This window comes from Lissotriton helveticus, chromosome 1_1, assembly GCF_964261635.1.
Source record: "Lissotriton helveticus chromosome 1_1, aLisHel1.1, whole genome shotgun sequence".
NCBI lineage: Eukaryota > Metazoa > Chordata > Amphibia > Caudata > Salamandridae > Lissotriton > Lissotriton helveticus.
In genome coordinates, this window is record NC_136057.1 from 1,578,306,369 (window position 1) to 1,578,331,935 (window position 25,567).

Consider the following 25,567-nt stretch of genomic DNA (forward strand, 5'->3'; position numbering starts at 1 on the left):
CTTTGTTCCACTCGATTTCCCCTCGTTTTTTGTGCCCTGCCCTCTGTTTCACTTGTTTTCCCCTTTTTTGTGCCATTCTGCCCTCTGTTTCACTCGTTTTCCCCTTTTTTTGTGCTCTTCTGCCCTCTGTTTCACTAATTTTTTGTGCCCTTCTTCCCTCTGTTCTACTTGTTTTTGTGCCTTTCTGCCCTCTGTTCCACTCATTTCCCCCTTTTTTTGTGCCCTTCTGCCCTCTGTTTCACTCGTTTTCCCCTTTTTTTGTGCCCTTCTGCCCTCTGTTTCACTCGTTTTCCCCTTCTTTTTTGTGCCCTTCTGCCCTCTGTTTCACTCGTTTGCCTCTTTTTTTGCGCCCTTCTGCCCTCTGTTTCACTTGTTTTTCCTCGTTTTTGTTCCCCTCTGCTCCACTCGTTTTCCCCTCGTTTTTTGTGCCCTTCTACCCTCTGTTTCAATCGTTTTTGTGCCTTTCTGCCCTCTGTTCCACTCGTTTTCCCCTCGTTTTTTGTGCCTTTCTGCCCTCTGTTTCACTTGTTTTCCCCTTTTTTTGTGCCATTCTGCCCTCTGTTTCACTCGTTTTCCCCTTTTTTTGTGCTCTTCTGCCCTCTGTTCCACTCGTTTTTTGTGCCTTCTGCCCTCTGTTCTACTTGTTTTTATGCCTTTCTGCCCTCTGTTTCACTCATTTCCCCTTTTTTTGTGCCCTTCTGCCCTCTGTTTCACTCGTTTTCCCCTTCTTTTTTGTGCCCTTCTGCCCTCTGTTTCACTCGTTTTCCCCTTTTTTTGTGCCCTTCTGCCCTCTGTTTCACTCGTTTTTCCCTTGTTTTTATTCCCCTCTGCCCTCTGTTCCACTTTTTTTTGTGCCTTTCTGCCCTCTGTCCCACTCGTTTTCCCCTCGTTTTTTGTGCCCTTCTGCCCTCTGTTTCACTCGTTTTTTTGTGCTTTTCTGCCCTTTGTTCCACTCATTTCCCCCTCGTTTTTGTGCCTTTCTGCCCTCTGGTTCACTTGTTTTCCCCTTTTTTTGTGCCATTCTGCCCTCTGCTTCACTCGTTTTCCCCTTTTTGTGTGCTCTTCTGCCCTCTGTTCCACTCGTTTTTTGTGCCCTTCTGCCCTCTGTTCTACTTGTTTTTGTGCCTTTCTGCTCTCTGTTTCACTCAATACCCAAATAGAAACCTTCGCTCCACGGAGGCTTTCCTGGCGGTGGTACCCAGAGTAAGGAGAGCTAGGGCCGGAGGCAGGATGTTCTCCTTGAACACCTCGAAGTTGTGGAATGCACTTCCTCTACAACTCCGGTCCAACTCGAACCTGCTCTCATTCCGCAAACAGCTGAAAACCTTACTGTTTGCTAAATCCACCGAGTTCTAATCTCTTCTGCACTGCCCATCTCCGCCTACTTACTCAGCGCTTGGACGCCCTTGGGCAGCAATCGCGCTTAATAAATCCATATACAATACAATACAATACAATACTCATTTCCCCCTTTTTTTGTGCCCTTCTACCCTCTGTTTCACTCGTTTCCCCCTTCTTTTTTGTGACCTTCTGCCCTCTGTTTCGCTCGTTTTCCCCTTTTTTGTGCCCTTCTGCCCTCTGTTTCACTCGTTTTCCCCTTTTCGTGCCCTTCTGCCCTGTTTCACTCATTTTCCCCTTCTTTTTTGTGCCCTTGTGCCCTCTGGTTCACTCGTTTCCCCCTTTTTTGTGCCCTTCTGCCCTCTGTTTCACTCGTTTTCCCCTTCTTTTTTGTGCCCTTTTGCCCTCTGTTTCACTCGATTTCCCCTTTTTTGTGCCCTTATGCCCTCTGTTTCACTTGTTTTCCCCTTCTTTTTTGTGCCCTTCTGTGTCACAGCTCTTGTGTGCTGTGAGGACGCGGGGCAGACTCTGGCCTTTTGTTTAAGTATTGCTGTTAATCGGAACCCGTGAAGGGGCTCTGATTAACAGCAATACTTAAACAAAAGGCCAGAGTCTGCCCGCGCTCCCACATAGCCGCAAGCGCCACAAGCCCTCCCCAGCCTCCTTACCTGCACTCCTCACAACTGCTCTGCCGCATTCGCGCCACTCGCTTCTTTCAAAGCGGCCGGCGGCGCAACGTCCTGACTGTGTGCGCGCTCCACGCGAGGTGGTGCGCGCTGAGGTCAGGAGCGGTGCGCGCGCGCGCCCTAGAGGGAACGGTGGTGACAAGGATATTCCAGGATTTTGGCAAGTAAGAAATTAATTGACTATGTCAGATGGGTTATTATAAAACAGGAGTAAATTAGTGCCACTACAAAAGTTAAGAAAAAACGGGTTAATAGTGCCCATGCAAGCTATATGGGCATATCAAAAAAAAGGAAAGAATTAGAGAAAGTTAATGGTGGCCTGTAATGGATTTGTTGGTTGAGAGAGAAGTGAGGAATTGTGTTGAGTTTATGAGAAATGACAAAGTGTTAAAGTGTAGGACGCAGCTCATGGTTTTAAGAGAACAAGCCTCAGGGCCATGGGTGGATATTGCATTGGACATTCTTGGACCAATAAATGTAAAAACTTATGACAAGTGTGTTCTTGTGTGCATAGATATGTTCCCACGCTGGCCCGAAGTTAAAGTGGTGAGCTTGATACAGTGCAAATATGTCATTTGTTTTTTGCAAGAGTTGTTTGAGAGAGAAAGTTTTCCTTCCTGAATTCTTACGGATAATAGGGTTCAACTTACTTCCGAGGTGGTTGAAGAATTTCTTTAAATAAGAGGTATCAAGCACCCAAAAGACGCTCTCTTTCCCTCTGCAACAAATGGTGTTGTAGAATGCTTTATCAAAGTGTGAAAGGAGAACTTACAACAATCCTTCGTTTGTGGTGTTAATTGGGAGGATGGTATAAAAAAGGAAGTCAGAGAATACGTCTGACAACACATTCTACCACTGGTGTATCACCATTTCAGTTGCTTAGAGAGAAAATTCCCAATAGTGAAGTGGTCCCAGGTTGGGTGACCAGAAAGGAAGTGGAGGAGCAAGATGGAAATGTGGAAGCTGGAGAAGAAAAAACAAAAATATGTGAGAAAAGGAACTGTATGGCAAACTTAAAGCAGTTAAGGAAACTATTGTGCGGATAGGGGATTGGATGAAAATCAAATCTCCAAGGAAGGGTGGTGAGAGGATCTCTGAGTTTAGTTAACCACTTAAAGTAATGAAGTTGTTTAAAAATGCAGTAAATCTAAATAGGAGAGGGCCTCTGAAGAATATGATTGACAGGCAGGTCAATCAGGGGAAATTAACGCAATAGAATTTACAAAACAAAAACTATTCTGCCTGTAAATTACTTTAATAGGCAGAATCTCTCACCATATTAAATCAAATCAAATCAGGGATATTTATTGAGTGCACAAATAACCCAAAGGTCTCATGGCGCTGATGGACAACTCTGATTTTCCGGCTAGAGGGAAGATATTGCTGGTTTAATGATCGAACAGCCATGTTTTAACTCCCTACAGAAGCAGGTGTGATCAGTGACAATGCGTAGGTGTGGGGGCAATGCGTTCCAGAGGGTGGGCCCAAAGAAAGAAAATGATTTTCCGCCCTTTTTGGCAGTACGGACTCTGAGAGGGGTGAGGAGAAATGTGTAACTAGGCCTTAATGGCCTGCAAGGCTGGTACCAGCTGAGTCTCTTTGCCAAGTATCTGGGGCACCTACAGTACATAATCTTGTGTGCCAGGCAGAGAGTTTTAAACCTGGATCTCTTCCATACAGGAAGCCAGTGAAGAAGTTTTAAACTTGGTGCTGAGGGTGATCTAGACGGGAGATTCAACACCAGCCTGGCTGTGGTATTTTGCAGAACCTGTAGCCTGGACAGCAGATCTTCATTTATTAGTGTCAGCAAGGCATTCCCATAATCCATCCGGCTGATGATCAGTCCCTGTACTAGAGGTTTCCTAGCTTCTATCGGGATTCATTTTAAGATTTTGCGCAAGCTGCGCATGATGCCAAAGCAGGTGCCTATTGTTTGGTTAACCTGGTTCTTCATTGATAGATGGTCATCAATTAGAATACCAAGATTACGCACTGCCTGTCTAGGAATTGGACAGGGGCCCAGTTTGGGAGGCCACCAGTCTTTTGAGCTCGGTCTTGTTACCGTTAAGTTGCAGATGGTTAGTGCTCATCCATCTATCAACGTGCAACACGCAGTTAGTAAAGTGTGTTTTTGTGTCCAGGGTCACGACCAAGGGTGATCAGAATCTGAGTGTCATCGGCGTATGACACTACATCAAAACCATATGATCTGATCACCCTGGCCAGTGGAGTTACATAGAGATTAAAAAGCGTTGGACTCAAAATAGAGCCCTGAGGTACTCCCATCCTTACTGGTCGACTGCATGAAACCAGGTTACCGATCTGGACTGCGGTGGCTCGATCGGTTACATAACTCTTGAGCCACTTCAAAGCCCTCCCTCTGACACCAACCTCCCACAGCCTTTGTATCAGAATGCAGTTGGAGATGGTGTCAAAGGAAGCTGACAGATCTAGCAGTGCAAGGATAGATGATTGTCCCTTATCCAGTGCCAGTCTGATATTGTCCACGGCTTCCACCAGTGCTTTTTCAGTGCTGTGCGCAGTCCTAAAACCCAACTGTGATGGATCCAATAGGCCATTACTTTAAAGATGGATTACAAGTTATCTGTTGATTAAAGACTCATGCACCTTCCCAAAATAAGGAAATAGCAAAATCGGCCGATAGTTGATCAGAATTTTAGAGTCTGCAGAAGGTTTCTTTAGTATTGGCCTGACTCTAGCAGCCTTCCATATCACAGGAACAGTTGTTTGTAACAGAGGTCTATTAAATAGGCCAGTAAGGTTATTAGGAAGCAATGGGGCAATGGTGGAGAGAAAGTGGGGTGGCATCAGGTCCACTGTTGAGCCAGATTTGATTTTTGACATGGCCATTGCCACATCCTCTGAATTAAACTGGGAAAAATCTACCAGTAGAGGAAGAGGGCTAGTAGAGTCGATAACGTCCTCTCCCAGCATGTTTAAAGATTCGGAATGTGGAAAAGAGCAATGGATTACAGAGGTCTTGTCCTCCAAAAAGTCAGAAAGGGTGTCCGTCCAGTCCTGTGAGACAGAGGCACCAGCCTGGACAGGGATAGTTGAAAATTCTTTTAAGGTTTTATAAAGTTCTTTATTGGAATTGGCTGCCTTTTCAATCTGATGTAGTAGAAACAGGTTTTTGGTTTGGCTGATATTTGCCATATAGCCACGATGGATACATTTATATTTTTCATGATCCATCGGCTTTTTACTTTTCAGCCATTTCCGTTCTGCAATCCTACATAACAGTTTTTCTGTTTTTAGTTGTTCATTAAACCAAGGTGCAGATCTAAGTTCAAGTGTTATCTTATTGAGGGGGGCAACTTTGTTTAATGTTGTAGTTATTGCATCCGCGAAGCAGGTGGCTGCCTGATCTATATTGACCTTGTGGCCTGTGAGAGGAGGCTCCCCCAGAGGAAACTTAAAGTGTCCTGTGAATGAAGAGGGAATGACTTTCCGCCAAGACCTTCTCCATAAAGTTACTTACCAATCTCATTTTTAATAATGTGCACTGGGATGGTAAATTTCAATAGACGGTGATCTGTCCACAAGAGTGGAAGCGGATGTTCAACCAAGATGTCTTTGGAGTTGGAAAAACTATGGTCCAAGGTATGTCCCGCGGAGTGTGTATAGCCAGTCACCATTTGAAATAACCCCAGAGTACCCATACTAGTGATCAATTTATAGGTGTCCGGGTCTGATAGAAATTCTCTATGGTGATTAAAATCTCCTATTAAAATGAAATTCTCTGCAGCAAGGACATGAGGGGTGATTATATCGAGCAAAATATGTGTAAAATCCTTTCTCGGCCCAGGAGGTCTGCATACTAGCGCTCCTCTCCAGGTGCCTTTGCATTGCCCATCTATTCTAAAAATACAGAGTTCCAGTATCTCTGAGCTCATAGATTCCAAAGGGGTGATTTCCAGGCCTGCAATTGTGGCTATGAGAAGACCTCCCCCTCTTCTAGCATTCCTATCTCCTCTGGTTATGTTATATTGGGAAGGGAAGGCATAATAACAACGTTCACTAGAAGTTCAGAACAAACCAAGAAACAGCAATGACTGAAAAGGCAGCTGAGGTAAATACACATTTGAACAATAATCATGCAATGAAGTACACATATATTAAACAGTAATCACACAATGAATATAATAAAGAATATAGAAGTCTCCTAGATTGTTTTAATGCTAACCTGATTTATTTTCATCAGGCTTACACAGGAACGTACAGGCAAGTATTCTGTTTGACTTTTCGTTCATTCTGATCATCCCTTTGCCTGTCCGCAGACACCTAAGGCCCCATTAGGATGGCGGGCGGATAGCCCCCGCCGCTGGCCCGGCGGGGGCGATCTGCCCGCCATTCTCCCATTAAAGACCCCCCCCGCCATATTACCATGGCGGGGGGTCCGCGGCAGACCGTTTGACCATCTGCCGCTTTTTCACCTGGTCGAAAAGTCGACCGGGCGGAAAAGGGTTTAATATGGCCAGCCATATTACAATGTGGGCAGAAACATGCCGTTCCGTGGCGGCATTGTCACCACGGAAAGGCATGCTGAGTCTGCTTGGGGGGCGCGTTGCGGGCCCCTATGTACTCCAGGGGGGGTGGGGGTGCATATGGGAGGTACCTATGGTACCCCACTGCCTTTTAATGGACAACATGGCAGGCACCGTGCGGTGCCTGTCACGTTGTGCATTGACAAGCACAACATGCTTTTTAGCATTGAGGTGGGCGGTGCATTCAGCACCGCCCGCCGCAATGTTAAAATTGTGACATGCACCCGCCAGTGTGGCGGGTGCATCCTAATGGGATGTACGGGACCGCCGCACCCTTAGCGGGGGTCTGCGGCAGACGGACAGACCGTCCGCCGCTTTTCCACCTTGTCAAAAAGTCGACCGGGCGGAAAAGGGTTTAATATGGTAGCGGTGTCTGAAAGACACCGCCAGCCATATTACAATGTGGGCAGAAACATGCCTTTCCGTGGCGGCATTGTCGCCACGGAAAGGCATGCAGAGTCTGCTTGAGGGGCCCGTTGTGGGCCCCCATGAACTCCGGGGGCGTGGGGGTGCATATGGGGGTACATATGGTACCCCACTGCCTTTCAATGGAAAATGTGGCGGGCACCGTGCGGTGCCTGTCACGTTGTGCATTGAAAAGCACAACATGCATTTTAGCATTGCGGTGGGCGGTGCATTCAGCACCGCCCGCCGCAATGTTAAAAATGTGACATGCGGCCGCCAGAGTGGCGGGCGCCTCCTAATAGGATGTACGGGACCACCGCACCCTTAGCGGGAGGTCCCATTTCCCACTGGTATGGTGGGCGGACAAAAGTCTGCCCGCCATACTAATGTGCCCCCTACGGAGGTCTTTTTCTCAATGTTAGAGTATGTAGCTATCGTTTTAATCTCTGTACTATAAATACCTTATACTTTTTTATTATTATTCACCTGGTGGTTCCAAGTTTTTTCATTATCCTGAGGCCCACATACAGAGCTTCATTTGTGCCCTTTGCGCTTTCTGAGAGCCATGTCTCTGACACATTGGTTCACTGGTGTTAGTAGTACAATTCTTATCTGCTTCTTACTCAGTTTTACCCTATTCATACACTAAGCATTTTATGCTTCTTTCTACACTTTCTTTATTGTTTGCTTATAAGCGTTCTCTAAATTTTGGTGCAGAGAAACATCACTAAGACTTGAATTTCTTATTATCAGTATTTGTCTATTGCTGACACCAAGACCCTCTGAACCCCTTATGCTTTTAGCACCCTGAAGACAGTGCAACCTTATCACCTAGGTCATCACCGAACAGCAAGGCGGCGCAACTGTTATGTTATGTTATCAGCACCATGAAGATAGGACCATTATATATAATGTTTGTCTTGCTAATAATTCAATAAGTGATTGAAGAGAGCATTTGCTCAAGACACTGAGACTTATAACATCTTTTTCAGTATAACTAGTGATTGGAGTGAGCACTGACTTGTGATTTTGAGACCGATTATACTATTATTATTTCTACAGAAGCATACATTATGATCTTAAGCCCCATTGTCACATCGTAGTGGTTTGGTCTCTCCAGACGTTGATATATATTTTCTTTGTTTTTTGACTGTGTTAACTTTATGTTGTATGAATGTGGCACGTGTGGAAGTTTTTGATTAGAAATTGTGATTTTCTTAGTCTTAGTTTCTGTTTCTTATATGTTGCCTTTCTCATGTATATAGAAATACTTACAGATGTGATGACACACACTACTCAGGTTTTTGATACCTAAAAGTTATAATAAAAATGATAATATGCTTTTTGTTTTTTCATTGTATGATTAATGTTTAGTATATGTGTACTTCATTGCATTATTATTGTTAAAACATATGTGTATTTACCTCAGATGCCTTCTCAGTCATTGGTGTTTCTTGGTTTTATCTGGAATCCTAGTGAGCTCTGTTATTATGGTGAGAGATTCTGCTTATTAAAATAATTTACCGGCAGAATAGTGTATTCTATTGAGTAAAAATGCAGTAAAGACTTGTTATAAAAAAATCTGGAATATGAACAGAGTGGCTAAATGTGCCCCAGGAGAAAGAGAAAGTTGTATCTCCATTGGGCAAGATGTGTTAGTGAATCAGTGGGTCAGACTACATTATGTAAGGAGGAGACCAGCACAATTTCAAGAATGTGTATGAAGTTATGGTGGAATTAATGTTTTTCTACTTGTACATAGCTTCTTGTTCTTTGGTTCATTAGGTTAAGTGAGGGAGGTGATATGGTATTCTGTATCTAAGGTCACAGTAACCATGTGCAACCCGGGTTTTTTGTATCTGTGAGGTGATGATGTGTTATCTGTAAACAACACATCATCACTGAAATGTTACGATTAGAATTGGATGTGTGGCAGATGAGAAGAGGATACAGATTCGTACTGACGTTGTTGATGGAGTGTCTGCACATCCCTGTACCTATTAAAAGAAGATACTGCTACTACTATTGAATGCTGTCTGGATTCAAGCAAGCCGGGCTGTTGACTGGGTGTGAGTGTTTGATTGGTTCAGATGCTCCGTCCATCACCACCCCCTTTTGTATCACTTTGTTCGCCATAAGTTGGCAGGGTATGCTCAGACGTGAGTCTCTTGCTCACTTTGCCACTGAATTCAAGCAAGCTGGGCTGAAGACGGCTGAAATGCCAGAAACCGGTCCTCGGAAGCTTGTTTCCGGTCCAGGGAAGGCATGGCTTGGCAGTTCGGGCTGGACTGTTTCCATGAGGCACAGGGTCAGACTGATTTGCATATGGCCATGTCTGAACTGGGGTGGCAGAGTAGGCTAAAGAACGTGATGGATTAAACCCAGATCTGTTGACCGGAATGCTCCGTCCATCACCACCCCCTTTTGTACCACTCTGTGATTAATTCTGGCATTTTAGGGGGCGTGGCTTGCCAGCACCTAAGATGGCCGCCATTATGTAGAGCTCCGCCCGTCGCCATAGCTTGAATCCCCCCTTAACCATCACAGGTATCCGTTTCCTGGCCCTAATAGGGAAGGCTGAGACCCCCTGGCTGGTCAGTCTCACCCGCCGTTTGCACAAAGTGGATTGGTGGTCGAGACCTGGAGAACTCACGACGTCCCGAGCTTCTGCGGAGACGGGACTTTGGCCTTAATGTCACATGGCTCTCCGCGGTGGGCTGTGGGGTGGGACCCAGTGGATCCTCCGTAGCCGCACCAACCTTTTTTCTCTGCGGCCCCCGCGGCGGTAATGAGCTTGAAATTCCCTGTGCTCCTGTCCCATTGGCCAACACAACAGAGCGGTGCTCCCGGCCACTGGGGTTGGCGGCTGTGAGCCTCAAGAACTCCTGATATTGGGGTCCCACTGGATTTTGGCCAGCCACATGACTGTCTGCCCATGTGGAGGTGAGTGCTAGGGGCCGGATCGGAGTTCCCACCTCCTCCCACAGTGCTCCTCCACTCGATTATGGGAGAGTCAGAATAACATTTAGAGCATCCGCCATCTTGGGATTCCCTTCCCGATCAGGACGGGCCAGACCTGTTGCCCCGGATCGGTGTGCAGTGCGAGCTGAGATCTGTGGGGGTCCCCTGGAGGGACAGACGGAGAGGCAGCGGAGCGGGGATCAAGGTACAGACTGAGATTGACTTCCTATCGAGGGCTTCCCCCCCTACCCTCGCCATCTAAGACACGTTTGCCACTGGCTTTCCCATATGTGATTATTGCGGCCCTCGCTGTAATTTGTCGGCCTGAGTTCCTTGTGTGGCAGTGGAGGTGGTGGTGGTGATAGGCAGTTTGCCCAGTCGGGACTTTCCCCAGTATACGATCTGGTGAGCCAGCTGTTGAGGGCTCTGTGCTCGCTGAGCTCTACTTTGTTTGCATACCATCCATCAGGTTTGGCCCCATCGCATGCTCGGATACTGCAGGTATGGCCACTGCTAAGGTCACCTCTCTGTTTGCTGTTGATAATGAATCATTGTAATTGTGCATCACTGGATTATCTGCAAATATGAATCCTTCAATTCGGCTCCATTCTGATATGCTTTTAGTAATGTCCACAATTATTTTAGTTGACTACTTTTCATTTTTTATTTTAATGATGGTTTGCTTTGTATTTGGTTGATGTGTGTGATGTCATTTGGTTTGTTTTTTCAATAAAAAGATTTAAAAAAAATAATAATTCTGGCATTTTAACAGAGTTCTGTGTTCAGTATAACACCAAAGATACTTACACTTTGCCTCTTCATAATGTCATTAAGACTTTGGCCCAAATTACGATGCAGGTTGGACGAGCGTCTGACCTGCATTGTTGCGGTAAAGGGAGAGGGCGACAGGTAGTCAGCAGTCCCAACTGCTTAATAAGATCTGACCACCATGGAGGTGGCTGGAAACATGCCTTTTGGCATTGAGGCTTGTGCTGCAGCCCAGGAAAGGGCTGCAGCACACGTACTAATGCCAAAAGGCATGTTTTTAAACATCCTTGTACCCTGTGGCATGGGGCATGGATGTTTGTGACCCCCCCTGGCCTCACAGCAGAGGCCGTGGAGGGATGGAGGACCTTCCAGCAGCCCCCAAAGTCTGTTTCCGACAGCATTTCAATGGCTGTCGGACGGCCATTGAAAGGCCATTGGAAAGGGCAATTCTAATCCCTATGGTGATGCCTGAGCAGGCACCGCCCTCATTGCAGGGATTACATTCTGACTGCAGGGCCGACAGGCACAAATAAGCCCATCGGAACCACAGGGGTCGGTCTCTCACCCATGCGGACGGGCTGACCAAATTGGAATGTGGTGGTCTGACCGCTGCTTCAGATGTTGGTGGGAACTACACTGATGTGCCCTTGGTGTTGGTCCCACTGACATCCTAATGAGCCCCTTTAATTCTGAAGGAGTGGGAAGAAATTGACAAAGTAACAATCCCAAGATTTTTCAATGGAAGATACCTTATTGAAGGGTTTGAGGAAAGTTTTTCACAGACGCCAAAGGTCAATACCATCTTGGCCTCCATGGTTTCTTTGTCACCCTTGGCATCACAGGATTCTACTTTATCAGACCCTTTAAAGAAGAAAGAGGACGCATTACTTAAGCGAAGTTATGCAGCGGCTAGTTACACTACCAGAGCTAATACTTATGGTGCTTGTGCAACACAAGTTCTTTTGAAAGACCGTTATGCACTCTGAGAATGTTTGCAGGCAGAAGAAAGCCCATTTGCTCTCTTGGCCAATATGGAGTTATAAGCTCAATTTTTGTTGGGCTCCACATTTGACAGTCTGTAGGCATTTATGTCAACAGCCAGGTCAGCGATTGCTGGTAGGAGAGCCTTATGGCTGAAATCTTAGAAGCTTGGAGGGCCTTGTTTTATAAGTTGCCATTCCCCGGGTAGAAGTTGTTTGGGCCTGATCTAAATAAAATGGCCCAATACGCCGTTTAAGACTTCCTATAGAAAAAAGTCGTTTTAAAAAAGAAATCAGGATTCAACAATTAGTTTAAACATTCGTTTCAAGGACGGGCCCGTCGTCAGGGGAGTGCTTCCTATAATAAAACCTGACCAACCACTTCACATAGTAAAGACAATGTCCAAAAGTATTACTACATGAAGGTGGAAAGAAGACTGTGAGATTTCTTTCTTCCATGGAGTTGCACAATAAAAGACTTTTGGGTCCTCTGATTTGTCCATCATGGCCACTAAATAAAGTTCAAAAGCCGTCCACCTCATCGGCATTTCAATTGTATGTAATTGCCAAAAGACTAAGTGCAACGTCTATTTCTATTATCTGGAATTCAAAAACTTCTTGAGAAGGGAGCTATGGTTCCAGCCCCACAGGAACACAGGAACTTGGAATCTTGTTCAGTGCTGTTTCTGGCACCAAAAATGGAAGGAACATATCACCCTATTCTAGACTTAAAACGGTTGAACAAGTTTGTCCTATTGAAACCATTCAGGATAATGACATTGCAATCTATCATTCCGTTGCTCACAAAGGGTGACTATTTAGTGAGGTTGGACCTTCAGGATTTGTATTTTCATGTTCCTGATTCAAATCGACAATCAACGGGATTTGCAATCAACAAGCAGCATTACCAATTCAAAGCTCTTCCTTTTGTGTAGGACACGTCTCCATAAGTATTCACCAAAATATGGACGCCTGTAGTAGCGTATTTGCAGCTCAAAGGTGCTACAATATTTCCATATTTGGACGATAGGTTAATCTCTATGCCTTCTCTTATAGTAAAGTCCACATTTGTAAAGCGCACAATCCCCCGTAAGGGTCTCTAGGCGCTGGGGGCCGTTGGGAAGATTAAGCGAGCTATTGCCCAGAGTCAGATGGTGCTGGGCTAACCTGCCGCCGGAGCCGGGGATCGAACCGTGGTCCCCAGATTCCAGCGTCAGTCGCCCTGGCCGCGGCGCCACACCCTTCCTTATAAAGTCTCAGGAAGATATCGCCACAGTGACCAATCTACTGCAATAGCTGGGACTGCTACTGAACCACCAGAAATCCATCTCATGCCAAGAACTTCAATGGATCTTACATCAACACCTTCCTAGGAGCAGCCTTTCTACCACATGCTGGAATGCTGACAATCCAGTCAAATGTCCAGAGTCTTTCAGAACAATCGTAGAGCTTATGCGAGGCCATGGCTATTGATCCAGGGTCTACTGGCAGCGTCTACAGCGGTGGTGCCATGGGCGAGATTTCCCTCGAAACTGGTGGTGTATAACATCCTTTCTCAGTGGTACCTGAGCTCTGTGGAGTGAGATCTGTGGATTGTGGTGACCCAACAAATTAGCCACAATCTTTCTTGGTGGTAGGTGGAGGCCAATTTATTGAAGGGACTAACTTTCCATTACCTAACTCCATTCAGATTACTAACAGATGCCAGTCTTTGGGAGCAGTTCTGCTGGGTCAGGAAAGAAATGTTATGTGGTCCCTGTGGGAAAGTGTTCAATCCTCGAACTGGAGAGAGTTGTCAGCAGTGATGAGATCTCCTTTAGAATTCCTGCCATAGTTGGCATGGTAATGTGTGGTGGTGGTGACAGACAATCAAGTAACAAGATGCTAACTACATCGGCTAGGGTGGGAACAAGGAGCAAGTCCCTGAAAATGATTGCGTCCAAAATATTTGCATGGGAGGAAGAACATCTCCTGTTCCTCAGGGCTATCAATATCAAGTGGACATTTGATATTTGGGCGGACAGCCTCAGCCACAACTGACCATCCTCAGTGATATATCATTAGTTTGCCGAACAATTCAATCTCATATGTGCCAAATTCGGTGTCCTTTGGTTGGATCGGTTTGCATCATCCAATGCTAATGCGATGTTTCTAGACTTTTTAACAGAAATGTGGTGCCCGCAAGCATGAGAAGTGTATACCATGGCAGTTCCATGGACGCAAATCTTACGGTACACATTCCCTCCAATACCTCTTCTTCCAAGAATTCTTCAGAATAATTCGGTAAGTATGTGTCAGTAATACTGATAGCACTTTTTGTGCAGAGGCATCAGTGGGTCTCCCTTCCAACCCTGTCCAAGAACCAGTTCTTTCACCTTACCTGCAGTCCACCTCCGTTGCTGTTTCCAACTCTGGGGCGAGCTCATTTCCAACACCTCAGAATGGCGCAAGTGACTTTGAAAATCCAAGCTTCCAGAAAGGAGTCCACCCTGAAGTCTTATGGGAAGAATTGGGCACATTTCTCACAATGGTGTTTATCAAACTCAGAAGATCCTACATTAATTAATCCCTTCAGCATCTTAGATATTCTGAAGGGTTAGGCACTATCCACATTATCTACCCAGTGGGCTACAATTAAGACATCCTGTCAATTCGCAGATGATTTTTCCAAGTTCTGTCCCTCAGCAGTAAGACTTATTAAATGTTTTAGATTGCAGAAACCCCAGTCCATAGCCGATTACCCTCTTGGAACTCATCAGTGGAGCTGAGAGGTTTAAAAACAGCACCTTTTGAACCTCTAGAGGAAACTGACATAGCATGGTTAGCAGCAAAAATCACTTTTGGTTGCTATCACATCAGCCCGAAGGTTTGGGGAGTTAGGAGCATTGACAGTGTCTCACACTTCTCTGATATTTTTTCAGGGTCGTGTTGTTTTGAGATGAGATCAGAAATGTATACTCAAAGAGTCATCCTACTGTGCCCATTCCTTCTTCCCCAGATGTGAAAAGAGCCTTAGTCCTTTATCTTGGTTGTGCTAAACCTCTCAAGCTATTGAATTCTCTTTTTATCTCCTATGGGACAGTGGTGAAGGGTAGGAGAGTTTCGACACCCACATTGAGCAGGTGGATTCGTCAAGCAATCTCTCAGACTTACTCTTCTGAAGGAGAATCCCTCCCGGGTACCATCCAAGGTCACTCAACAAGATAAGTGACTGCCTTCTCCGCGAAGCTTGGGGTTAACTTGTTAGAGATTTGTAAGCTTGTCTCATCATACTTTCATCACCCACTACTGCCTTCAGGTATCAGACCCCCAGCATGAAAGGTTTGGTGCAACTGTACTCTCTTCAGCAATACAGTGATTGTTGAAAATACATTTTTCTGTACCTTGAGTAATCGGTGCAAATGTATTGTCTTGGTACATCATCATTATGTTAGGAATGGGACGAGGAGGACTCCATGAGGGGGTAATGAATGTAGTTATTGGTTGGCAGGAAGTAGCAAAAACTGAGCCCTTTTTAGGTTCAAGGGTCCAAGAGGACCTTGGGTTGAGCCAGAGTCGAGTACCTAGCTCAAGCCTAGCTTGAGCCTTTAGTGGCTCGCCCACCTCTAGAGATTTCTGGTTGCAACTCTGGTTGTACTGGTCTTACATGTCTAATTAATGTGACCTGCCAGCGTGCCATTTTTAATCAGACCACAATCCAAGCCTCTGGCACACTATGCTGGCCTCTTGGCAAAGCACCTGAGTTCATGCTGCTGGAAAAAAAGATGGTGGTGGGTGCTATGGAGTTTGTGAGAAACACGATTTAGACCTCGAATATGAGGTTTGTGGTAAAAACCACCAAACTTGCTTGTTGGGTAAGTACCGATTCCTTGTGATTTGGTAAATAAGACATGTTACAAATTACACTGATTTTTGTGGAATCAGTGTTTACTACATGTATTAAATACCGAATGGCCTTGATTATGAGTTAGGTGTAATGGTATTTACTGAATGCCTGGGTAAATAGTGAATGAATTTACTGACTCGTCTAATCGCGAGTTAAAACCACATGTGATATTTATGACGTGCTAAATACTGCATGTCTGTGGTCCACTTGCACTATTTATCACACATTCTGTTTACCATGTGTGATATTTACCACATGCAAAAAAAACGCATGTGGTAAAAAGCACCTAATTACTAGTATGAAAACTCATTGAAAACCAGTCTAACGATACTACCTTAAAATATCTTGTCAAAGGCAGGGGTTAATAATTACTCAGGTGTAGAAAATAAAAGAAAAGTTATAAAACAATATGAAAAAACTAAAACCAACATAATAATGTGAAAAAAATAAAGCATATGCACTGTTTGAGCTGAAAGGATCCTCAGCCATCCTCTCTGAGTAAATGCTAGCAGTGCTAGGCTTCTTTGCAATGAGCAGCAGACAGTCGGATTCTCTACAAAGCATCTATCACTTAGCAGAGTATGTAGCTGAAGTTTGAGGGAGAAGTGCCGCGCGCCAGTCCTGCTGCCCGCTGTGTGGTTCCTGTTGCAAAGAACTGTAGCCCTGCTAGCATTTCCCCGAAGTAGGGATACAGTGGATCCCTGTGTTAGGCTCCAGGTATCTATAATGATGAAAATATGTCTAATATGGTGCCCAAACCAAGTCTATATGTCCTCTGGATCTCATGTTGACTCATGTTTATGGGTTCCAGCCTTACTTTGTCAATCCTGGCTCTCCAGCATTGCTGCGTCATTTGAGATAATTGATTGGTGGCTTGGTTTCCATCCTCTTGCTGTTTATTGTAACATAGCATGGATCTGGCATAGCATTATATAGTGTTCCTCAAAGTACATCTAAATCCAAACCAACCGTCTCTGATACAACGCACTGTCGACCCAAGTTTCACAAAAGTTGACAAAGAAGGAGATAGCGAGATCCTAATAACCAATAGTGTAGTGGCAAGTCTGATAAAAAAGCAAAAAGATGGCGCCCCCGGTCCAAATGGCATCCCTTTTGCACTTTTCAAAGAAGCGCCCGACTTCTGGTCAAGCTATCTTACAGATGTTTTTAATGAAGTGGCCCAGAGGGAACAAATCCCGAAATCATGGAAAGGATCACTTATAACACCCATATTTAAGAAAGGAAACTGGCAACAACCAGAAAATAATCGCTTAATTACTTTACAGGACACGGATGCAAAGCTGTTTGCTGGAATTTTATTGGCAAAACTAACCGACTGGGCAAAAGAGAATCAGGTATTACCCCCAAATCAAACAGGTTTCGTCAAAGGCCTCGGTACAACCACAAATCTTTTAACATTAACAATATTAATCGAAAAAGCAATTCTAGCTAAACAACCCTTATATTTGTGTTTTGTAGATTTTAAATCTGCCTTCGATTGTGTTGACAGAGAACGTTTATGGGTCAAACTAACTAAACAAGGAATATCAGAAAAGCTACTAAAGATGATTAAGCTCTTGCACTCCGAAACCTGGGTTAGAGTTAGGACGGGTAACGGCTCAACATTAACCAAAATAATTCCAACATCGAGTGGCCTTAAACAGGGATGTGTGTTGGCTCCCTTACTCTTTAACTTATTTTTAGCTGACCTTACCACGGAATTAAACACAATTAATGCCCACCCCCCAAGATTAGCTCAAACTCAGATATCGAGTCTATTATACTGTACAAAGGTGGGGATGCAACGACTGATTGATGGCATCTCTAAGTATTCTGAGGCAAATGGTATGCACATAAACGAAGCCAAGACCAAGGTGATGGTAATTACAAAAAACATACGAATAACACACGCACACAAATGGTTCCTGCAAGGAATAAAATTGGAGCAAGTAGCTGACTATAAGTACTTGGGAGTAACTTTCAACGACAACGGCAAGTTCGAGACTCAAAAACTTGACATTAAAAGGAAAGCAAACTCCCTCATTGGTGCACTTAGAACAATCCAGATAACCATTGGAGACTTGTCTTATCACCCCTTATTAAAAACAATTGCAGCAAAATTATTGCCAACTCTAACGTATGACAGTGAAGTGCTCTACGGAAAAGACGCAGACATCATTAACACCTCAGTCGCTAAAACGTACAGAATTTTATTTTCTCTTCCAAAGAATGCCTCTCAAGCCCAAGTGAGATTGGAATTTGGGCTAAACAACCAATGTTATGCCAGGAAAGGGCACACAATGAAAGTGTGGAACAGAATAAAAAACGATCAGGACAACGAAATGTCTCGTCTACTGTGGCTTGAAATAAAAAATAACCGGACGCTAATTGCCAGCTCTTACTTAAATCTAGCTATTGAAGAGTTTGGTATCACACCTATCTGAAACACCACTGTTGTGCAGGAGAGTTTCAAAAAAGCGGTAAATAAACTAACTGATCATCTCTCCTTGACAAAGGATAAAGATATTTTTGTTAAACGAAAGCACACGTGGCCAATTGTGAATGGTTTAAAAAAAAAGAAGATTCAAACCTACCTGGAAACTTCATGGTAAAAAAAAACAAGCAAGTTTTTATGAATGCTAGGTTTGGCCACTTTCCAGGCTTATGCCACTTGGCACCATGGAAAAGATCAGACGAAAACTGCGTATGTAGACTATGTAAATCAGGACAAGAAGCCATCTTACACCTATTGTGTCTTTGTTCTGACTTGGAAGTGGAAAGAAAAAGTACACTTAAGAAAATGTTTAATGAACGTGGTGTAAGGACTTGTAGGCAGGCATTAGTGGCAAGCTTAAATCCAGATGACCTACCAATTAACTCAGCTTTCATTAAATTTCTATTTATGGTCCAAAAAAAGTTGGAAGCCTGTGCTTGATTAATTTATGAGTTGTGTGAATATGAACCTATTGAATTAACCAAAAATCTGATTTTAAACGATTGACTTTTATATCAGATTGATGAAAATTATTCGAACATATGGATAGTTTTTAGCATTTTATATCTGTAATGTTTTTAGCTGCTTTTTGTAAGTTTTTAATTAATCAAACAAATAAAATAAAATTTGAAATTTGACATTAGTGTCCTAGCAGTGCTGAATTTATGGTAGTTTATAGTGGCAAGAAATGGGTATATTTAAAAGCAAAGTGGCGGAGCGTGGTGTTCGCCGTCTTGGCTTAATGCCACGCTCCCCAACTTTGGAAACACAGGGTTGCACAGCATTTACAACAATATGGTGCAGCCCTGTGTTTCCCCCTGCACTGGCGTTAATTGCAGCTGCCTAGTGCTAAAGCAGGCACCCATTTACCATAGTGCAAGGGTGCCTGTGTTTTGGGATTGATTCTTTTTGTGTAGGAAGGTGTCCCAGCAATGGCGGTTTGTTACTTCTTTGTGTTCTACTTTGTGCAGCACACATAGAAGTTGCAACTCCCCCAAAGTAGGACGCAGGGACTGGGTCAGGTGAATTGTGAAGGACATATAGGAAGCGAGGCAACAACATCATCTTGAAGCGTGTCGCTCTGCCTAGTAGCTATAGCGGAAGAGTCTCCCAGTGCTCCACATCCTGTCTTAGCCACTGTAGCAGTGGCAGCAAATTAGACGTATAATACAATTTGGGATCAGTTAATATTGTAGCCGGAGTAAGTACCAAAATTAGTAAATATGTTAAGCACCCTGTGCAGAGATCTCTCTGGAGAGGCCAGGTACAACAAAATATCTTCTTTATATGGTGAGATACAGTCTTCCCACTCTTCCGCCTAACGTAATCCCCGAATTATAAGGTCTTTATGGATCCAGTAGGCTAGAGGCTTTAACATTAACGCAAATAGAAGCGTGACATGGGGCAACTCTGTCGCGTCCCCCTATGAAGCGCGAAGATGGCTGACTTTTTGTTATTGACAACTACTTGTGCGAGGGGTCAGTATAGAGGAGTCTTATCCAAATTATAAATTTTGGACCAAACCCTAGTTTTTCTAAGATGGCAAAGAGATATGGCCACTAAATGGTAGCAAACACCATGGTAGCATCCAAGGACACCACCACCACATTTTCCCTTATGGTATCCACCCTTCCCATGACTCCGTGCAATCACTGCAGGTTTAGTGATGCATTTCTTGACGGCATGAAGCCGGATTGGTCATGGTGGACTAATCCTGAAATAACCTGGTCCAGCTGGGTGGCCAGCAACTTGCCAATATTTTGACCTCTGCATTCAACAGTGATATAGATCAGTAGGACGAGCATTTATTTTTGGGGGGAATTAAGTAAAATTACACCAGCATAAACAAAATTTCACCCGGGCCTACTCATTTTCGGGAGCAGACCTTATTTTTCTTCACTAGACTTTAACTTAGTGCAAGAGAGAGAAAGGCAGAAAAAGGAGAAAGAGAACGAAAAACAGTGCGAAAAGGAGAAAGCAGTGAAGAAATAGGACCTGCAGGAGTGAGATAAAAAGCAGTATGGGGTAGTGCAAAAAAAGACTATGAAGTTGAATCAAAATTAGACAGTTTTGATAGTCACCAGCACAGCCGCCTCCTAGAGCCGCCAGCTTCTAGGAAAAACATAGGGTCCCGCACTTATTTTTTGTTTAAATAAGCACTGATCTCATATCTGTGTTGAACAAGTAAATAGCCTTACCTAGCCCTCCAATCCCTATGTAAGGAGAGCGCTCATCCTGATTTGCAAATGTTTGATGGTTGACTCGTTTAAAGCCACGTGTAATGTACATGTAGCTTTCTGGTGCAATATGGCTTGATAAATGCTTCTGATATCATTGCATAATGGTGTCTGGAGTTGTGTTTTAAAGAGCAGCCCCAAATGGAAGCTAGGCTTGGCTCAACGTGCTCCGAGCCCATTCAGCACTCGCTTTTATGCAAATTGTGTTTTTGTATTTGCATTTATTTCATTAGCAAGTCTTTCAACAAGACATAATTTAGATTGGTTGCAAAAGCAGTACATAAGCTGGGTCGTGGCTTTACAGCCGGCAATGGCGGACGCATGAGCTGGAGGCTCCACACTGACCCGACAATTTTCCAGCCATCTGAGACGCAACCAGTAGCTTGGAATGCTTGGAAAGAAGCGCTACTCCCAGAGGGGGTTGCTGAATCCTGTGGGAGCACGTGGCGGAAGGCAGCTGAGCTGCAACGGAGCACCCGGAGCTGAACGAAGGCTTGGCTGGGCCCTGGATGACTGCCGCTACGAGTGCGAGGCTGGGGTTTGGGCCGTGAGATGGCCTTGCCCAGCTACGTCTGTGACCCTCTCCCACAGAGGGAACCTGATGCCTGGAAAAGCAGAGACCTGTCCCTGAAGAGTGAGAGTCTGCTCTCTGTGGATCTGAAGTGGCTGCTGTGAGTGGTGCACAGACTGGAAGGAACGGGTGGCACTGCGGCTCCAGCAGCGTGTGCAAGCAGCTGTATCCTGACCAGAATCGGGTGTGAGCTCGGCCTGGATTTGGGGTATTGCCACAATGAAAACAGAATCAGGAGCGGATCTGGGGGCTACTCTGCTGGGCTCACATCTGCGGACCTTCCCTGCCCCCGCTGGGGGAATTGACTACTTGTAGCAGCAAAAGGCTGTTCCCGCTGGAGGTGAGCCTACCTGCCGTAGATCTGCGGTAGCTGCTCAGTGTGGTGTGTGACCCTGAGGAGACCAGTGACGCCGCGGACCCTGTGGTATGGATGACTGGACCCGGGCTGAGATTTAAATGATGAGAACCGGAGAGGACACGCGGCTCGGGCCATAGACCTGTGGAACTTGGCTGGGTGCAGCTGGGCCTATTGAAGTATAATTCAATCAGGGTAGAGGGAAAAAGAAGCTATTGTCCATTTGGATTCCAATCGCTAGTTTAAAAAATCAAAAGAGAGGGGAATGGACCAATTGTCCTGTGTAACCAGGGTCTAATTCGTTATAAATCCTTCTTAAAAAAAAAACCTCATATACGTACACAGGCGTCTGGCAGTGTATCTTGATTCTCCGCCTTTCTGTACTATGACAGCATAATCATTGGGTTTAGTTTATTTGTATGCTGACCTCCACCAGGAAGAAGACCAACAGGTTTTGCAGTAGGGTCCAGAGATGAAAAAAGGTGCGTATTGGTGCTCTTGTGAGGTGAGTTAAAATTCCCTAAACCGCCTCGTAGAAGGTCATTTATTTATGGACGTGGTGGTGTGGAAAATTAAAAACAAAGTGGTGTGTGCATAGATCCAGTTACTAATCTACCGGAGTGTTGATGGTCGACATGTTTCAGCCACATTGTCCAATCGGATCTAGAGGCTTTCTTCAGGACCAATTAGTGTGTAGAGGCTCGTTATGGTGACTACTGGAGTGGTCAACTTACCACTCTTGTTATGTAGAGTCAGGTCAGTTGTACCTGTAACTGAACATATTAAAGTATAGAGGAGATGACCCCAGCCAGAGCAGAATCCTCCAACGCCAGACTTTCCGGACCCTGCAGACACGGAAGAAGACATGGCTGAGGGGCATAGAGAACAGCGCCCTGGAGAGTCCCTGGTGAGACATTTAAAGATTGCAATACGGTACCCCTGGGATCATACGACCTGAGTGGACCAGAGATGGCCTGGTGCAGCGGGAAAAGCCCTGTACAGAGGCATGGTGACCACTAAGAAGCAGGTGAGACAAATTTGAACCCCCACACTGGGAGAACTCTGTTACGGCCTACAGGCCCAAGCGACCTTCCTTATTAGTGGATACTTTAAACCGGGGCAACATATTGCAGCTGATCAACTCAATTAACAAATTAAAAAACATAAACACCTCTGATCTGCTTGTAATTGAATTTCTCCCAGCCCCACATCCACACGGCAATGAAACAAATAAGTCCACATGGATAACAAATGAAGTAGTAAACTCAATTATGGAGGAATCACTCAGATTCTCCCAGTGGGGAATTAAGCTTGAAGCAGCAAAAAGACCCGCTTATCCCACTCTGCTCCTCGAAGAAAAGAAACAAGAACGCCTCCAATCAGCTAAATCAATACTGAAAGGAGCACGCAGCTATTCCCCGGGACCGGAGAAATACTTACCATATCATCAACACTTAATCTCCCACCACTCAGAACCATACAGAACATCAATAACACAGACCATAGCTGGCGGTGAAACTAACTGACAAAGAACACCAGCCTCAATTTCCAATCCTACTGTCCTCCCCATAATCAAAATATGCACCTGGAACATCAACGGACTCTCAGACAAACTGGAGGATCCCGAAACACTAAACCACTTAAAATCTTTCGACCTGATTCTTCTCCAGGAAACGTGGGAAACAAACGACATACCACTACAAGGTTACACAACCCAAACGCACCCGGCAACCAGAGGCTCTCAATATGGCCACAGTTCCGGCGGCCTGGCGACATTTGCCTCAATAACAACAATTGGGGCAACGGAAGCAATAAAAGTAAGCCTCACTCCTCCAAATGCGATACAGGCACTATCAGTAGCAATCACAAACAACCAGGTAACCCAAAAGCTGCATATCATCAACATATACATACACCCGAAGCACAGACATTCGGGGTCCAGGGAACTCGCCAAAGAACTGACAAGACTTATGGAGGACAGGGAAATGGAGAACACACTTGTGGCAGGTGACTTCAACCTTCACCTCTTCGGAGACAACCCAACAGATGACATGACAAAGGAAATGGACACTGTCTGGGAAATCCCAAGTCAATCGACTCCGTTTCCAAACAAATACACAAACACCTCAATCCAGCTACTGAAAGACCGTGAGCACCTAAACTTGAGAGTACTCAACGGACGATTCACAGAGGATATCCCACCAGCTCCAACATACTTCTCCTCAAGTACATCCTCACACCTTAACTAGATGCTAATGACACTTCCACTGTACAAGAAAATCAGCTCGTTCAAGATAGGTGAAAGTGCTCAAAGCGACCATCTCCCATTAGAAGCTAAATTAGATGTGTCTTGCGAGAATAAAGCGGTGGAAAAGAGATACATAGGCACAGAACACACCTCAAATTATAAACGAATAAGGTGTAAGACCACAGAGTCTGAGGAACTATTAACCAGTGCAAAAATCATCATACACCAGGCATCTCGCTCAAACATAAACCCGCTAAACGCCTGGGCAGACTTTGTAATAGAATTGGGAGCCAAACGCAACTGAGCTAAAAAAACCAAAAAGGGAACACTACACGGTTTTCAAACGGAAAAGCAATATCCGAGATAAGAAAACATAAAACGAGAAATAAAAAAGACCCTAAAACAACTCCAAAAAGAACCTAATAACGAAGTCCCTCTAAAGGAGCTCCGCATCTTAAAAGCACAACTAAAAAAGTTGACCTGGGAAAGAAAAAGACAACAGAATGAAGATCTATGGAAAAAAATTGTTCAGAGATCCAAACAAAAGAACAGCTCCAGTTTCTGGGAAATAATCCACAACCTCCAACAGCCAGGCCATAAAGGCATTAACTCCAATATACCAGAAACCAACTGGGCCAACTACGTATCTGCACACTTCAACTCAGCTGATCCAAAAGCGGCCAACTCCAGAGGGGGAGACTGGCTAGACGACGCGCACCAGAGCCTCAACAAGATCAGGACACTTAACAAAGAAGAGATCCCAGTCCGCAAAAGGAAATCATCCCTGCCCCACAATCCAACCGCAGACAGAGACCTATCAATAACCATTGATCCATTAGTAATCTTAGAGGACAACCTACACCTAGAAACAGCAGACAGGATTAGGAAAAAAATCTCAAAAGGCAAACATGAGGGAGCCCCCGGCCCCAATGGGATCCCGCCAATATTATATAAAAATGACGCCGTTTTTTGGAGCAACATCTTGGCACCAGTCTTTCAAAAAATAAGGGAAACAACAACCATACCAACATCCTGAAAAGGCTCGATAATAAGCCCGATTTATAAAAAGGCCGCCAGGAACGACCCAAGCAGCTATCGCCTCATAGCTTTAATCGACACCGAGGCAAAGTATTACGCGGGCCTCGTTCTGGAGGATCTAACATCCTGGGCAACCGCAAAGAACATCATCCCAGCAACCCAAACTGGATTTCGCAGCGGCCAGGGCACTACGACGCACATCATGGCGTTAACTCTTTTGGCAGATGCGGCAAAAGCCACCAAGAGCTCTCTGTTCCTGTGCTTCATCGATTACAGCGCCGCATTTGATCACGTAGATCGCCACAAACTCTGGCAGAAACTGAACAAATGGGGAATTCCAGGCCCACTCTTACAGCAGCTGATAATGCTATACACCAACACCTGGGTCAGGATCAAACTGGGATCTGGTACGCACCTCTCAAGAGAAATCAGGACCAGCAAAGGCCTGAAACAAGGCTGTGTCCTAGCCCCTATGCTGTTCAACCTCTTCCTTGCAGATCTCCCTGGCGAGCTGGAGACAGCCAAATCTCATGCACCACGGCTGGGTAACATCATACTGTCAAATCTTCTCTCCGCAGATGATTTAGTGCTCATCAGCCGGTCCCCAATCGGCCTCCAACATCTTCTGGACAAAACCCACGCGTTCTCCACAACCAACTCATTAACAATCAATTTAAACAAAACAAAAATCATGACAATGAATCACCATAGAAAACGGAGCTTCACATGGCTTCTGGATGGACAGAGGCTAGAGCAGGTCGCCTCTTATAAATATTTAGGAGTTATATTAGATTGCAACGGCTCATTCAAACAACAAGTAGAGGCTATCCGTTGGAAGGGCATGACTTTCCACCTATCGATAAAGCCACTGCAGAAAGCTCTTCCTAACCGGACACTGGGCCCCCTCCTACAGGTAATAAAAGCTCGCTTACAGCCAATGCTCACTTACGGCAGCGAATCCATGCGTGGCAAAGACGCAACGACATTAGATAACACCATTAATCGAGCATACAGGGCACTATTCCACCTGCC